At 42.3% G+C, this 13,463-nt stretch overlaps 1 protein-coding gene across 4 annotated transcripts in view; it reads left to right on the forward strand.

The window, feature by feature from the left end:
* MLLT3 (MLLT3 super elongation complex subunit) overlaps positions 1–13,463 on the forward strand; it is a 217,077-nt gene that overhangs the window by 61,828 nt on the left and 141,786 nt on the right. The window lies entirely within an intron of this gene.

Below are 13,463 nucleotides of genomic sequence, written 5' to 3' on the forward strand. Positions count from 1 at the left end.
TTGAATTACACAGTTCTTTGACCTTTTCCATCTTGTATCTCTTGTCATTGAGGTAATGTAGACTCTATGTAACATTACATCCCCTTTCTTGTCTAGTTGTACAGTGTATGTGTTTGGTATAATATGTTTTGAATTATTTTTAATATCTCCCCCCACTTATTTCACAGTTATGAGGTCACAATCTGTCATGAGCTCTGATACTGTAGATAGAAGGTGACCTATTTTTCCTTTAGCTGGCAGTGAGATGTTTGATGTATTGGACTCAGAGAAATGTGTTCTATACTAGACAATTTGTATGAACTATATTAATGTTCATTTGCATGTCTGCACAGATAAATGTTAAAATCTGCTTTATGTTGCAATACGTATTTATATCTATATAAAATATTACAGCTAAAAGATCTTCCTCTCTTGACAACCACTGGTCTTAACACTCGCATCTGTTTTTCCTCTGTCAGAAAGTATCTGTGGATCTGCAAAAGGGGGAAATGTGTTTCCCTGTAATCTGCACAAATCCCAAAGAGTTATTTTATGGATCCTGAGCCATCTTTGCTGATGGTCTTCTGTATCTCTCCAGATCCTGCTCTTTTCCTGTCGGCACAAATCGTAAAGGTGCCATGCTACTGTTGGCTACTTGCCCTTTGGGTGCATGAACACCACTCCCTTTTTGAGGTGGATAGAAATCATGGAGAATAGAGTAGTTGCTTCCTAGCTTGTTCATTCCCCTTGAATAGGCACAGACCCCCAGACATACATGATTCCTGTGGAAAACAATTGTGGGCTTGCGATGGGTTGTGGGGGGGGGGGGGGGGGGAATGAAGCTTCTTAGACTCAGCTGCCCTCTTCCAAATGTACTGGCTATGCCTGACCAATATTTGTGCTCCTTTGAGCCACTCACCAGAAAGGATCTGTATGTTTCAAAAAACTCAAATACTGCTTTTCAGTTCCATGTTTATTTTAATACTTATAACTAAAGTAATTTCTTCAGCTAAAATGTGTACATAAAATCAAAGGCAGATGATGATTAATGAAATTTCACAGTATAAACCCAAATGAGCGTTGATAGTTTCATTTGGAAGTAGAGGAACTCTCACAAGCGGCAACACGTCTATGAAGCATGGTCAGAGTGTTCCTTTGTTTACATGAGAAGACTGCCTGGTAACTCTCTTGTTTTCTAACATCAATGATATGCACTCAGGCTCTCTCTCTCTCTCTTAGGTTTATTGCCCACAATTCTTACACCCCAGTTTTAATGTAACCCTTTCTGTCCCCTCATTCACTGGCAATCTGAAGAAAAGCTCAACTGAAGGCATAAAGGGTAGAAAAGGTAGTTCAAAAAGGAAACTCGAGGGAGCAGCTACAATAATCAGAGAAAAATTAATACTAAACAGAAGCCAGTAAATCAACTTGATGAGAGGAATAAAACTAAGGTTGAATCATAAAGCAGTGGGAAAACCAGAGGCTGGTTGAAGTGTATCAAGGAAATTCTACTGTAAAGGTCTGAAACTTCTTCATCTTAGCTGCTCTAGTCTCCTTTTGTTGGTGAGCCATCCTGCCTCCTTTTGCCTCTCATTTTTGGAAGTAGTACACTTCTGTCAGATGCATGAGCATGTAACAGCAAGTAAAAATATGAATGAAGAGTTTTTTCTAAATGTTGTCCTGTATTGAGCAGAAAAGGCCTTCTAATATTGATGAACTATGTGAGTGTCTTTTAGTCTCTCTTGCTCTCTTTGACAAACTTGCAGATAAAACTCTTGTCCGTGACCATACGATGCTTTCTAATCCTATGGAGTTTCAGTAGATATGCAACACAAATTTAGACACACCTCTACCTCGATATAACACTAATTCGGATATAATGCGGTAAAGCAGTGCTCCGGGCGGGCGGCGGGGGTGTGGCGAGGCTGCGCACACTCCGGTGGATCAAAGCAAGTGTGATATAACGCGGTTTCACCTATAACACGGTAAGATTTTTTGGCTCCCGAGGACAGCGTTATATCGAGGTAGAGGTGTAACTGATTGAGTTTGACTGGGGCAGGGTGGAAAAAGGATGAGCTTTTCACCCAATTGAAGGCCAAACATAGCTTGTCATACACGATAAGGATTTATACAATAGGAATATAAGAAGGAACAGTTAGATAACAGTGGTTCTGAATTGTGTGCACAGTACCTATTTTGATTGTACAACTAAGAATTGTGGTTGTCCCTTTGGACTCAGATGTATCAATACAGATGCTAGTCGTAAGAGCACAACTACTTGCTTGCCTAAAAACTGATTAGAGAGAGACCCTGTAGTTCACAACAGAATACCAAAGGTCTTGCCTTGATTATATAGTAAGTGGTCACAAGGAATTTTTCAGAAGTGAATTTTGGAGGATAGCATTTAAAGTGGAATAATAAAGGCATGTGAGAGCTATTGAATAATAGTCTGAAAGGGATGAAAGCTTTTACTGTTGCTTTAAAAAGTCTAAAAATCCTGCAAAAATGATTTTGAAATGAAATGTACCTAAACTAATTTAGAGAGAGAGAGAAGCATGTGTTTTTAGTGACCTTGGGACTGAGCAGGCTTGCTTTAGGGATTTGACAGGAATGGTTTGCAGACCAGAGAAATAAAAAGCATGTGTAGTAAGGATACAGTTACATTTGATAGCTGGAATGAAAACAAGAGCTTTAGCTTTCATTTAAAACTTCTGTACATTTTTTAACAACAAAAATTGTATTTGTCATTTGTTTGCCAAACTTGTAAATGTTTAATGTCCAGGCACCTCCTCTTCCCCCATCTGCTCCCTTGATTTATGATAAGGAAAGGTTATCCTCTTACGAAGTGATGTGAAAATACCTACTGTACTGACAGAACAGACAGCAATGCATAAGCTAATGGCACATTGCCTCTCTGTTGGTAGCCTGATGGAGGTCTTGCTTTGTTTAGTTCAAAACTGTTTATACTGATTGCATCAGCTGGGATTTTCTTCTGATGGAAAAGCTTGATAACTTTCCATAAAGAATTACCTACCAAGTAAAGGTAACAGGGAGTACTCATTCATAGGACCTTGTTCACAATAATTTACATAGACAAAACTAAACCCAAAAGTTAAAAGAAATTAATTCTACAGAAAGCAATGTTCTGAGACATCTCAGTATCCAGTGTGTGTACATCTAGCTTAAGTTGACTGGGATTCGTCCCTACCTGTGTTTCTCACTTAGTATGTGACTCCAACCAACCACTTTTTCTTCCTGTCTGTTTCCCCACTGGTTTAAAAATATGTTTTGTAAAGCGCTTTTGAGGTATTTGTAAGAAAGGTGGTGTCAGGGCAAATGAATTCCCACTCCAACAAGAGGATTGGACCAAACACGACTGTAGACTCTTCTCTCTTACAAACATAGGACTTGATCCTGAGTGGTGCTGAGCAACCACAATTCCCTTTGATCTCAAAGACTGCTGAGTGCGAAGACCCCTCTATTTTAGTGTGTGTGTGTGAGACAGAGAGGGGGATATTAGGATAATTTTGCTGGCTCCTTATGCAGGTGGCCAGATATAGCAAATGGCTGTAAGTGCACATATTGCAGTGTCTGTAACATATAGTGCAGGGGTCAGCAATGTTTGGCACGCAGCTCGCCAGGGTAAGCACCCTGGCGGGCCGGGCCAGTTTATTTACCTGCTGATGCGGCAGGTTCGGCCGATCCCGGCCCCCATGGGCCGCGGTTCACCGTCCCGGGCCAATGGGGGTGGAGAAAAGCGGTGCGAGAAGCGGTGCGGGCGAGGGATGTGCTGGCCGCGGCTTCCCGCCACCCCCAGTGGGGGCCGTGATCGGCCGAACCTGCCGCGTCAGCAGGTAAATAAACTGGCCCGGCCTGCCAGGGTGCTTACCCTGGCGAGCCACGTGCCAAATGTTGCCGACCCCTAATATAGTGTATATCACTTTTGTAGAAAAGCAGTGCGGAGTTTTTCAGCTTAGAGTTGAGGACATTGTGGCAATGCAATTTGATTAATACAATTGCCATCTTCAGTTGTACCATGATGTAATCAGGAAGACAAAATACCAGCTAGAAATTCTGTATAAAAAATAAGGTAAGAGATAAATTAGCAGCCTTAATATTAGTACAGTATTGTGTTCTTGATTTCCATTCTGACCCTAAACTACTAGCTGGTGATGTTCTTCTTGGAAAATGTGTAGGTTGGAGAATACTTATTATTCGAGTTTTATGCTCAGTGGCGGTGTAATGGTACATGAAAGCAGGCAATCGGCTTTTACAGACTGAGGGTATGTATGACATCGTGCTCAGGACTCCCAGAATTGAGAGTCACTGTGTTACCTGCTCCCTCTCCACACCTCAGCAAGTGAGAGTTTAGCTGTTGCTAAGCTGTGTGTTCGCTCCCTGACATACCAGCCAGTCTGCCTTGCTGGCACACTCTTCAAGAGTCTGCCAGTCCAAACCTTGTCTTGCAGGAAACAATCAGTGAACCACAACTCCTAAGTTCCCCAGAGACATCTCACTGCAGCATCCAGTCCCTCTCAATGTGACACTTACAGCAATGATCAGGTTCGCTGGTTCCCCAGAGACAGAACGCACCCAAGTCTGTTGGTTTAGTTGAAAATTCATGCTTCACTTTAATACCCAGCATTGAGATAGTTTTGTAGTAAAACAAGAATAATGTTATTAACAAAGAACAAATGTTTAAGAAAAACTAGGCAAGGATTAAAAAAGATAGGTGTGGTTACAAACAAAACAAAATACGCTTTCTGGTGACTCAAATCTAATTTTAGCAAGTTACAATCTTTGCCTAAGCAATTTCTCACTTATATCAAGTTTCTAGCAGCTCTTGTCTTTCAGGGCAAGAGGATCCAGGTTCTGTACTGTTCAAAGGGTGCGGTACCTTATTGATCACTTAGTGATGGATAACAAGACGTCTTTTTGTTCCCCTTACGTTATTCAAAGACCATTGTCTCTGCCTCAAGAGCCAGGAAGACTTCCTGGGAGTGCAGGTTCTGTCCCCCAATCTGATTGTTAAATGGTCTTCTCCTCTGCTTGTTTAGCTTGATGGGTTTATTTACCATATATGTAAATATACTTCCATTGTCCTCTGCCAGTAATCAAGCCAGTCACACAGGTAAATACACATTCCTTTGTCTAGGGCAGGTTGCATTTCATCCTCTGCATCCCAAACACTTTTAAAGAACATATTCCCAGCACAGATCTAGAACTCTTTTGCACCCAACCCATACGTACATCACAGTGATTTTTCAGGATCAATGTGTCCCCAATTGACATATGATACGTTACATAACCTTTGTTGAGTTACGACAACAGTGTGTTGGGGCACTGTGTGTGTCAGTTGGCCTGGAGGGGCTCCCAGGGTCACACTGCTCCTCTTAAAATATTTCAGGAGGGTCAGCCACTGGCTAAACTGTAGACAGTGGGTGAGAATCCACTTTCCTGGACAGGGCATCTGCCACTATATTTTCTTTCGTGTTATGTACAATTTCCATGTGATATTCTTGGAATGTCCTGCTCCACTGCAGGTTTTGGAATTCGTGCCCTTGGTTTTGTGTAACCAGATTAATAGAAAATGGTGAGTTTTTACCCAAACTTTCTATATACTTGCCCATATACTCGCATAACACTCTTTCTGTCACAGAGTAATTCTGTTTGGTGTGCGTGTTTTTTTTTTTTTTTTTTTTAACTCAAGAAAGCAGTAGGGTGCTTTTTGTTACTTTCCCCGAATGCATTAAACTGCACCTAAACCCATGTCTAATGCATCTATATGTAGTTCAAACATTCTGTCGAACATAGAGCTTGGGGTGAAGATGGACACGCATAACAACAGGAGGAGAGAGCCATTTTCTATAATATACCCATTCAACCATTTACTGTATTATACTGTCCACTGTGTTCACAAGTCTCTGGGGTTATATCATCAGGCCAGGTATCTGACTCTACCACTCGTGGTGCAGAATTCTACCAGAACCCCTCAACTAAAGTATTGTTGCATTTAATTGGATGGGCTACTTTATCCTTAACACTGACAATCTTTAACAGATTTACATTGTGTTTCTATAGTGCTTGTCATTCTATAATAATTTAATAATTGCAAAAAAAAGTTCATGCAGTGTAAGGTTGTATAATTACATTTACAGGCTCTTTGTGGTTGCAAGTTAGAGCCAAGAGCAGCATTAACTCAGCCATGTACATCCTTTATGACATAAAACAGGTTATAAAACAAATAGTAAGCTATTAACTAGAAAAACAGGGCTAGAAGGTGTTACATACATAGAAGGCAGCCAAATGAACATTCCCTTTTTATATTTCCACACTGTAGGCTATATAAATGTGTAAATTTAAAGTTTTATTAACACAGGTATTTCTGCATCCTGTTTTTTCTTTAAGATATGAGAAAACTGTCTGATTCATACTATGACTTAAATATTCCCACTTAGCTTTGAATTTCATGTTTTATTAAAGTGAATGGACTAAATGAGGGGTGACTTCCCACTTTTGCTATTGTTGATGTTCTCTCCTGTCTCTGAGGATAAGTACAATTTTCTTTTGTGTTTTCGGTGTGAGGTGGTGTTTTTCAATAGGGACACTTACTCTTTCAGCTGCAGGCTCTGTGCATGTCAACCTGGGTAGAGCAGGGGTGGGCAAACTATGACCCGCGGGCCGGATTTGGCTTGCGAGCCATTTTAAGCTGACCCAAGAGCTCCCGCTGAGGAGCAGGGTCTGGGACTTGCCCTGCTCTGGTGCTCCAGCCGGGGAGCAGGGTTAGAGGCTACGCCATGCTGCTCCTGGAAGCTGCGACATGGCCCCGCTCTGACTCCTATGTGCTCCAATGGGAGCTGCAGGGGCGGTGCCTGTGGATGGGACAGTGTGCAGAGCTGCCTGGCTGCACTTCTGCGTAGGAGCCAGAGAAGGGACATGCTGCTGCTTCCGGGAGCCACTTGAGGTAAGCGCCGCTTGAAGCCTGCATCCCCTGAGCCTCTACCCATGCCCCAACTCCCTACCTCAGCCATGATCCCCCTCCCGCCCCCTCGGTCCCAGCCCAGAGCACCTTCCTACACCCCAAACTCCTCATCCCCAGCCCCACCCCAGAGTCTGCACCCCCCCCAGCCAGAGCCCTCACCCTTCACCCCCATACAGCCAGTGTGTACCCCTCTGCCAGTGGTTTGTTTAATTGCAGCTTGTGACTGCTCATAAGAGTCTGCAAATTCAGCTAATTCCCCCATTGCATTCACCTTTTTGTCCCACAAATACTGTTTTACATCATCATTACACATTTTCAGGAACTGTTCCTGAGTAACCAAATCACACATTTCTTCCAAACTTGTAATGTCTTTCCCTTCACTCACTTGTCTAACACATTCCTCATTTCATTCACATAAGCCACATTTCAGGTGTAATATGGAACTGTTTCAAAACCAGTTCCTTAAATTTACCATCGTTTGAAGCATCTGCAATAGACATCTTATTGAATATGTCCAGAGCTCTCTCTGTCAGTTTTGCAACCCACGTGGTCATTTTTTGATCCTCAGGAATCGCATGGAGAATGCACAGTCTCTCAAAGATGATGAAATACTTGGCAATATCACTGGACTCACCATACTGCAGGCATAACTGCTCCCATTTATGGATTTTTGGGGACGTGGAGCCAGCTGCTGAAGGATTCTGTCTCGTCCACTCCATTACAGCCAGTTCATGCTTCTGGGTTTCAGTTTGGGCCTGTATTTCTCTGCCTTTTAACTCCAGGACTAGCTGCCTCCCTCTCTCCTTCTTCTGCCTTTTTTTGTCAACTTCCAGTTGCCTGAGTTCCAGGGCTTGCTGCCTCTCTTCTTGAGCTTGCTGGTGTTCAGCCTTTTTTCTGGCTGCTTCTGGCTCCATGGTTTCCTTGGCCACAGCTTTCTGTGTCTCAATTTCTTTGTCTTTTAAGTCCAGGACTTGCTGGCTCTCTCTTTCCTTCTTAGCAATTTGCAACCTGTGCAGTTCTAACTTCTTCTGAGCTTCACTCTCACCTATTTTGCTTACTTTTCTGTCTGTATTCCTTTACCCAAAATAAGCAAATAGAAAATAACAAACCAGTAACCACTTTCTGTTCTCCAACCACCACATGTAAAACTCACTTAAAATCACCACCAGTCTCTCCAAGCAATCAGATGTGCACAGATCCTGCTCGACTATGCCACTGTGAAGGGTTCGGTCCCAGAGATCTCCTTGGGACTGTCACCTGATGTGCTGGAATTACCTCTGAGCCCGTTTTCCCTGTCAGCTTGGGACTCCAGAACACTCCCTTGTTGAGCCAGACACACTAGCCTGCTGAAACACAGACCCAGGGCATGAAACACATGCCCCCAAAGCTGCAGACTTTAATCAAAAACTGCTTAGCAGGTCACCTATCTCCAGCACTCAGTTCCCAAAGGGATCCAAACCCCAAATAAATCCGTTTTACTCTGCATAAAGCTTATGCAGGGTAAACTCAGAGATTGTCCACCCTCTATAACACTGATAGAGAAATATGCACAGCTGTTTGATCCCCAGGTATCAATCATTTACTCTGGGTTCAATAATAAACAAAAGTGGTTTTCTTAAGAAAAAATGTAGGGTTTAAGTGGTTTCAAGTAATAACAGACAGAACAAAGTAAATTACCAAGCAAAATAAAACAAAACGTGCAGGTCTAAGCCTAATACATTAAGAAACTAATTACAAGTAAATCTCACCTTCAGAGATGTTCCAATAAACTTCTTTCACAGACCTAGACTTCTTCATAGTCTGGGCACAATCCTTTTCTCTAGTATAGTCCTGGTTAGCTCCAGCTCAGGTGGTAACTAGGGGATTTCTCATGACTGGCAGTCCCTTTTTTATAGCTTTGGCCCAAGGCAGAAGTCTTTTGTCTCTCTGGGTCTCCGCCCCTCCTTCTAAATGGAAAAGCACCAGGTTTAAGATGGCTTCCAGTATCCTGTGACATGGTCACATGTTCTGAGAGACCTCATTCTTCATTATTCCAGTGCTGGCTCCCATGTATCCAGGGAGGTTTGCAAGTAAACAGAGCCATTTATAACCAATTGTCCTAGTTAATGGGAGCCATCAAGCTTCCAAACCACAATTAATTGCCAACACCTTGCATAATTACAATAGGACTTCAGAGTTATACTTCATATTCCTAGTTTCAGATACAAGAATGATACATTCATACAAATATGATGAACACACTCATATTTGTAATGATACCTTACAAGAGACCTTTTGCATAAAGCATATTCTAGTTTCATTAGCATATTTCCATAAAACATATGGAGTGCAGTGTCACAGGTGCACTCGGTAGCGGTGCACCAGTCAACTGCCCAGATCCATCCCGCCCCTTCCTCGACTGCCTGTTTCCTTACCGCTCAGCCTGATTGTGGGTTACCTTGGACCATTGGCATAGTGTCTCGGGGCTATATCCTGCAATTTTTGGCATCAGCTATGGATCCCTGAAACTCCCACCTACTGCAGAACAAAATGGTTTTCCATAAAAAAATTTAGCAGCTGCCAACAGAGTCTTCATATTACCATTGACATCCGCACTTTCTTCCACTTTTGCTAGTGCCACATTTTCTGCAGCTTTGAAGTATATGTGCTGATTCATTTTTGCAGATAGGATTGCTAAAAACTATATCTGTATCTTTCAGTTCATCTTCAATAAGTTCTTTAAGACCTGTTCTGCTAAGCATTTGTTCCTCTTCAATCCCATTCAAAGCACATATTTCTCTGTACTTAGGTGCTCCATCGGCACCATTTCCCCATCCATTAGAGCCTCTGCGAGGCTGTTTATGAACTCTGGTTGAGACACACAGTTTGCAGGAATAAAATCAGTATTTGTTTCAGTTGCTTTTACCTTTTGATGCAACATATTACATACGTTGTTGGTGCAGTGTTCAATTTGATACATCGTGTCATATGTGTGGGTGTCTTTTGGGTCAATGCACTCACTTAACTTTACTTTCCATGCAACTTTCTCACTAAGAGAGACCACTTCATACAGTTTCTCACTAGTCTCGCATGTTGCGACTATGCTTAATGGATGTCTTCAGGCTTCTGGCTTACCGCAAAAGAAGCAGGTGTTCTTCTCATACCATTGGACCTAGTATAAAGCAAGTCTCGCCCACAGCTTGTCCAGGCATCTTCAACTTTTTCCTGTTGCTTGATGTACTTCTTCTCCAATCTTGCCAAATTCAGTTTGAGTGCACTTGTAGCATGTAAAGTGACACTGAGCAATGTGTTTAACCAGGTCCTCCATGGTGGTATTCTCCAAAGATTCAGCTATTATCTGGTATTCTTGGTCTTTCCATTGATGCCTAAAAATGATCAAGACCAAAGTAAAAATGACAATCTTGTAATGAATTATAAATTAAATTAATGGAGATATCCCATCTCCTAGAACTGGAAGGGACCTTGAAAGGTCATCGAGTCCAGCCCCCTGCCTTCACTAGCAGGACCAAGTACTGATTTTGCCCCAGATTCCCAAGTGGCCCCCTCAAGGATTGAACTCACAACCCTGGGTTTAGCAGGCCAATGCTCGAACCACTGAGCTATCCCTCCCCCAATTATGTTGGGATTGTAGTTAATTATGTTATATAACCATGCACATACTTAGGGCCCTACCAAATTCACGGTCCATTTTGGTCAATTTCATGGTCAGGGGATTTTGAAAATCATAAATTTCATGATTTCCGCTATTTAGATCTGAAATTTCAGGATACTGTAATTGTAGCGGTCTTGACCCAAAAAGGAGTTGTGACTCCCCCACCCCCAAGATTATTGTAGTGATGATTGCGGTAATGCCATCCTTACTTCTATGCTGCTGTTGGTGGCAGTGCTGCCTTCAGCAGCAGCACAGAAGTAAGGTGGCATGGTATGGTATTGCCACCCTTACTTCTGCGCTGCTGCTGGCGAGGCGCTGCCTTCTGAGCTGGGTGCCTGGCCTGCAGCTGCTGATCTCTGGCCGCACAGCTCTGAAGGCAGCACAGAAGTAAGGGTAGCAATACTGCGGTCCCCCTAAAATAACCTTGTGACCTCCCCTGCAATCCCTTTTGGGTCAGGACTCCCAATTTGAGAAACACAGGCCTCCCCCGTGAAATCTGTATAGTATAGGCTAAAAGCACACAAAAGACCAGATTTCACGGGGGGAGACTAGATTTCACAGTCTGTGACACGTTTTTCATGGCCATGAATTTGGTAGGGCCCTACACATACTGTTTGTGGGTGGATTCCAGTAATTTCTGGCTGGATGCTAACATCTTAACCAGTGCCTCATTGCAATTCTTTTTGTATAACAAACAAGCTGATAATCAATACCACTGAACCACTTCTTTTTTTGCTGCTGATGGCATATCAACTTGAAGTACTCCTTCCATTTATGTTACAGATTACTATTTTAAAAAATTAGGTATGATCTGAGCTTTAACTGATAACACAGCACTGTCAAATTGTGGCCTTGAATTAACTTTGTGATGGCTGCATGTTTGTCAAGCCTATGTTAATGTGTAATTTAAAAACATGGATTTTTTAAAAATATTTTCTCAAATATACATCTGCATAATTGTTATAGGTTTATCAGGTTTGGTACCATTGTGTTCATGGGAGAAAGGGCTTTCGAATGATACCCAACTCTACCCATTTTTGACAATATTGTATTATCAAAACTTCCACCAACCAGAGGGCCTGGAGCTGGGTGCGAGGGGAGCAATGAGTCTTCTCCCTCCCAGCCCCCCCCAAGTGACACCATTGAAATTATGGTTCTTTAGGCTTTTATAAATCACATGACATCTCCTTTCCCTTTCTATCATTAACTTGCCTACAGAATTGCATGTGCTCCCAGACTACTGAGAATGTGCATGTGGTGCTTACCCTCCAAGCCGGAGGTGCTGCCACTTGTAGGGCTTACTCAGAAAGACAGAATGAGCTGCTAGGAAAAATATAGAGATGATCAGGCTCAAAGCACCCTTCCTTGAGTCCAGAGAGGAGTAATTGGGATGGAAGCTTCCCACACTGGCCCCATGCTCTGAGGTGGAGGAAGAAAAGGAAACTCGTAGTAATCTCTTTGGACATGCTTAAAAAAAAAAAGTCTGTGGGGTTGGGATGCTCCCAGTGGCCAATGAAGCCCTCCCTTTCCCCTTTACACCCAAAAAGTTAAAACAATGGAATCGTGGTATATCTAACATCTTTAGTCACATTCACTTCTCTAGTACTGCTATGCTCCTCACACGCTGGCCCTATAGAGAGAATGGAGGGAAGGGCACATGCTTCCAGAGCAGTGCATGAGCTTCTTGATGTCACCAAGCTCGTGTGTGCACGTAGCAAGTGTCAGGATGTGCCAGTGAACCCTCTCCATTTGCATGGGCTTTGGCTTCTGAAAATGAATTGTAAAGCTGGAGAATGTTACAAATATCACTTGAAAACCAATTCCACACCAAAGTTTCCAAGGTGTTGTTAGTAACAAAGCTGACGTGGGGAAATTACTTCTAAAAACATGATTCCCTCCCCCCCCCCCCAAAGTGGACTGTGCCGATTAAACGTCCCATCCCTACTACCGAGCTTGCTCCCAGGGCAGAGCAACAATGACGATGAGAGTACTGAAACTAGCCACTTTCTAATTGTATATAACAAAAGAATAAAACTACATAGGATAAATGTAGGATTGAAAGCAGCAAGCGATTAGGGTAAGTGGAGAGAACAGCTTTTCTTATTTCAACAAATCAGTCAGCTGTACTCCTAGGATGGAAATTATGTTTAGTAGGGAGCATTTATGATACAGTTTGACCTTCCTATTGTCTGTACTGCTTATTTCACCCCTGTAGTAATGTTGATGTCTTGATTACAAACTAGATCATTTCTGAAAGCGTGTCAGAATGCCTGGAATTATGAATGCAGCAGTGATCCTAGCTAAATCAGAAAGGAAAACATTTGCTACACTGTTACCTAAGATGATACCTTTTGCTTTGCGTTTTGTATACTCTGGTTTTTGAGGCTGTGAGCACTGCTGCATTGTACTGTTGTCAGAACCTTGTAATGCAGCCTGTAAACGACAGTTAAATTGACACAATCAGGTCTTGTTGTTGGCTGAACAATTGCATGTGAATACAGATGGCAAAATTTCAAACATAACATCTCACTTATCCAGCCTGCCATTCTGAACCATACTTTGTAGCAGATGACTGTGCTTCATTAATATGCTGTAACCATTTTACAAGTGCAAAACAATTAAAATAACTACTGCCAATTACACAAAACAATTTAGTTTTGAATTACAGGGAGCAAGCTTCTTGAGTATGAGGTATTCGCTTCATAAAAAGTAAGAAAGATTTTGTTTAATAGAAAGTGAATTAACTACTGCTTTAATTTTCAGTTAATCAAATTAGCTTTCTTCTTGTAGATTTTGGCTATAGGCTGCTTCCGCATATTTTTTTTTTTTCTACGTCCGTTTACCATATGC

This window comes from Trachemys scripta, chromosome 6, assembly GCF_013100865.1.
Source record: "Trachemys scripta elegans isolate TJP31775 chromosome 6, CAS_Tse_1.0, whole genome shotgun sequence".
Lineage (NCBI taxonomy): Eukaryota > Metazoa > Chordata > Testudines > Emydidae > Trachemys > Trachemys scripta.